Below are 4,489 nucleotides of genomic sequence, written 5' to 3'. Positions count from 1 at the left end.
ATCAGTTCCTTTTTTTGGTAACAGAACATAATTTCCTTTTATATTATCTTTTGTCTCACAAACTTCTTGCACTTTGAGACATTATCAAGTAGATTTATTGAGTACATAAATTATTTTTTGAAAGAAAAAGACAGATATTATTAGAAATATTTAGGTCGTATTATGTCAGTAAAATCATATATTTTCTATGTCTATACAAGCAAATGCATTTTCAACCATTTCTCAGATAACATAGGGGGAAATATTTCTTGAATTAATTGTTGGAATTATGCCTAACTTTTCCATATCAGTTGTCAACTTAGGTAATACTATGTTGATAATAACATTATGGGATAAATGAGTTTGAATGAAATTTTTTAATGTCTTAATTTTCTTTTTCAATATCTTGTCATTATTTAAGGTTTTCTTTTTCTATCAGCAACAATAATATCTAAGATGACTCATATTCTTTTGATTTATGTCGCTTCTTATAATGACCTTAACCCATAAATTTTCTTCAGTTCATTTGAGTTTTTATGAATCTTTATTAGGTAAAACTCAATTCCTACTTCTGTTTATCTATGGATTCCTTAAATTTGCCTTACCATCATCTCTATATGTCCAATTTACACTCTTTGTTCATTTGCTACTGGTTGTGAAGCTGCTACCTGCTATTGATTTCAAACAAATCCTTGATTATTCACTAAATCTTGTGGAACACCTACGTCTCGTAAACGCTTAGAAAAAGTATGTGCAAACTCCAAAATGAAGATACTTTCAAATAACTAACAAAATAGAAAAGGAAAGAGCATTATTGTGAGTATATATCAAAATATCTAAGTATTTCTATTTTTATTCTTCTTAAGCTGGTAGAACCATATTTAACCAAACTTATTTTGATTTTAGCTTGAGCATAGGCATTCAGTTTAGGAGAATTAATCTGCTTGTTTCTATTCGAGCATCAATTGTTTCTCACTTCCTAAAATTTGACTGATTTTTCTTTTCTTTATTCTTTTCTTTATTCGATTCTTGTTGTCTTTTAAAAATGCATTTCTCTAAACCAAACTTCTCAGTTTGGTTAAAATGAGTTAATCCATCTCATTTTCTTTTCATTTTACTTTTTGTCAACATTTAGATACTTTTAAGCCAACTTTAGTAATTTTGCATTACTTTTAAGAGTTTAAAAAATTTCTTTTATAAATGAGGTGTGTATCTTGAACCCAATTACATATTTCTGCTTTTTACTTCCCATGTTTTTAACTAACCATAAATGGGTCAAACATAGTAATTTACTACACTAATTTATAAAGTATTGTTGACAGAGTGAGAAGCTCTATTTAAAATGTATCTCAGGTAAAATATTAAGATGAGGTGTGTAAAATATTCATATGAGGGAGTTCATACATTATCTTTAATTTTTAAAAATTTTTTAATTTTTTAAACATCTTTATTGTGGTATAATTGCTTTACAATGGTGTGTTAGTTTCTGCTTTATAACAAAGTGAATCAGTTATACATATACATATGTTCCCATATGTCTTCCCTCTTGCGTCTCCCTCCCTCCCACTCTCCCTATCCCACCCCTCCAGGCTGTCACAAAGCACCAAGCTAATATCCCTGTGCCTTGCGGCTGCTTCCCCCTAGCTATCTACCTTACTACGTTTGTTAGTGTGTATATGTCCATGACTCTCTCTCGCCCTGTCAAAGCTCACCCTTCCCCCTCCCCATATCCTCAAGTCCGTTCTCCAGTAGGTCTGCGTCTTTATTCCTGTCTTACCCCTAGGTTCTTCATGACATTTTTTTTCCCTTAAATTCCATATATATGTGTTAGCATACGGTATTTGTCTTTTTCTTTCTGACTTACTTCACTCTGTATGACAGACTCTAGGTCTATCCATCTCATTACAAATAGCTCAATTTCATTTCTTTTTAAGGCTGAGTAATATTCCATTGTGTATATGTGCCACATCTTCTTTATCCATTCATCCGATGATGGGCGCTTAGGTTGTTTCCATGTCCTGGCTATTGTAAATAGAGCTGCAATGAACATTTTGGTACATGACTCTTTTTGAATTTTGGTTTTCTCAGGGTATATGCCCAGTAGTGGGATTGCTGGGTCATATGGTAATTCTATTTTTCGTTTTTTAAGGAACCTCCATACTGTTCTCCATAGTGGCTGAACCAATTCACATTCCCACCAGCAGTGCAAGAGTGTTCCCTTTTCTCCACACCCTCTCCAGCATTTATTGTTTCTAGATTTTTTGACGATGGCCATTCTGACTGGTGTGAGATGATATCTCATTGTAGTTTTGATTTGCATTTCTCTAATGATTAATGATGTTGAGCATTCCTTCATGTGTTTGTTGTCATTCTGTATATCTTCTTTGGAGAAATGTCTATTTAGGTCTTCTGCCCATAAAAATATGGAACGCTTCACGAATTTGCGTGTCATCCTTGCGCAGGGGCCATGCTAATCTTCTCTGTATCGTTCCAATTTTAGTATATGTGCTGCCGAAGCGAGCATTATCTTTAATTTTTTGAACTAAAAATATATACGTATATGACACTATTTTTTTTAAAGTCAGTTAATGTGGTAAATTGAAGGACTACCCCAAACTGATCACCCCTTCGTGAATCCACATACGTATCATTGCCTTAATTTTGGGCTGTTTTATTTCTTCACTCTTTGACTTTTCACTTTAGCCAGTTGCATGAGCCAGAAATGACATTGTGGTGGTGTGAAGCCTAGGGGCTAAAGAGGCCTCATGTGTTTCTTCTTTTTCTCTTGTGTCTTTCCCATTGACATGAAAACAGCATACCCTGGCTAGCCTGTTGGCACAAGGTAGACCCACATTATGATGAGTGAGCATATGACCTTGATATTCCCTTGTCCTACCATGTACCACATCATACAGAAGTCACCAGACTAATAGAATATTGGATTGGACTTAAGGCATTCTAAAGCATCAGCTTGGGCCTGAAACCCTGAAGGATTTCAAGACTTTTTGAGCCAATGGCTATCATATGGTGCTGTGTTGCTTTAGATAGAATACATGTATCTCTGAACCAGAGGGTGGTAGAAGTACCCACTTGGGAATTTCTGCTTCCTATTTTCACAATTGTAATCTCTGCTGGACTAGAGGTCCAGGTTTCTGTGGAGGAATAATTCTAATAATAGGCAGAAGAAAAATTCCACTAAAACAAAAGCTGAGGCTGCCACTTGATCATTTGAGTTCTTCATTCCAGTAGACCAGTAGACAAAGAAAGGGGCCACTAAAATGTTCAGTCTCATTAGTACTGATCATCATGAGATGGTAGTTCTTACTACAGGATGAGATGACAGAAACACTATGTCTAGGACTTGAAATGTACTCTGAATCCATTTATTGTTTCCATGATCATAACCATGATTGGGCATGCCTAGACATGGCATGATAGTCAGAGGTTCAGATCCCTTTGGGAACATAGATTTGGGATACTTCACATGGTAAGAAATACAGATCAGCAAATATTCCTATCCAGAATGAAGAGCATCAAAATATTTGACAGAGGAGAAAAGTGATGGATATTAATTATTTCCTCAGCGTTAACTACTACACCTAGCTTGACACACCAACTCTCTTGTCTTTTCTTCAGATATTGTTGCGACTGCTCACTACCTTCAAGAAACATTCACAGTTTCTATGGTTCTAAAGTGGTATAGATCTGAACTGTGAATGGGTCAACAACAGACACAACCAATGTCCCATCCCCTCGCTTTTCCCATTGCTGTGCATGTAGCCCAGACCTCCGAGTGCCAGAACTTGGATCTGTATGTCTGAAGGCTCTCTGCTCCCTCAGATCTGCTCTCCCTGTGAACACTGCACAACAGAAGTGTCAGCAATGTAAAGTCCCTTCCAGAAGGGCCGTCAGTCAAGGATGGACAGCACAAAAACACCCCAGATCTTTTGCATCTAAGTGGCATTACAATGAGGCATGTATACTACACTGGCTTCCATACTGCCCCAGTAGGAATAAACTCAGATTTCCCACAGTAGTAACTTACTTGAAAATATGCCTTTATCTGACAGCCTTCCATCTTTTCTGACTCCTGCTTCCCTATTTTGGTTCCTGGGATCATCTACCAAATAAAACCACTTCTACTCAAAACCTCACAATTGTTAGGATGGCTGTTATTAAAAAAAAAAAAAATTTGTTGGCAAAGATGTGGAGTAAAGGTAATCCTTGTGCACTGTTGGTTGGAATGTAAATTGATGCAAGAACTAAAGAGTATGGTGACTCCTCAAAAAAATTAAAAGTAATACTATCATATAATCTAGCAGTTCCATTTATGGTATAAATAAAAAGAAAAGAAAATTAGGATCTCAAAGAGATATCTGCACTCCCATGTTCATTGCAGCATTATTCACAATAGCCAAAGACATGGATGTAACCTAAATCTCCATTGACCGATAAATGGGTAAAAAATTATGGTATATACAATTAAATATTATTCAACCTTAAAAAAAAA

The 4,489-nt window shown here is 35.6% G+C and overlaps 1 non-coding gene across 1 annotated transcript; it reads right to left on the bottom strand.

The window, feature by feature from the left end:
• Positions 1-2,396: 2,396 nt before the first annotated feature.
• LOC136123994 (U6 spliceosomal RNA) lies at positions 2,397-2,503 on the bottom strand. Its single transcript, XR_010655944.1, has one exon. It is a non-coding gene; the product is annotated as a U6 spliceosomal RNA (small nuclear RNA).
• Positions 2,504-4,489: the final 1,986 nt, after the last annotated feature.

This window comes from Phocoena phocoena, chromosome 5 (genome assembly GCF_963924675.1).
Source record: "Phocoena phocoena chromosome 5, mPhoPho1.1, whole genome shotgun sequence".
NCBI classification, from domain to species: Eukaryota; Metazoa; Chordata; class Mammalia; order Artiodactyla; family Phocoenidae; genus Phocoena; species Phocoena phocoena.
This window is presented reverse-complemented; position numbering and strand designations above follow the sequence as displayed.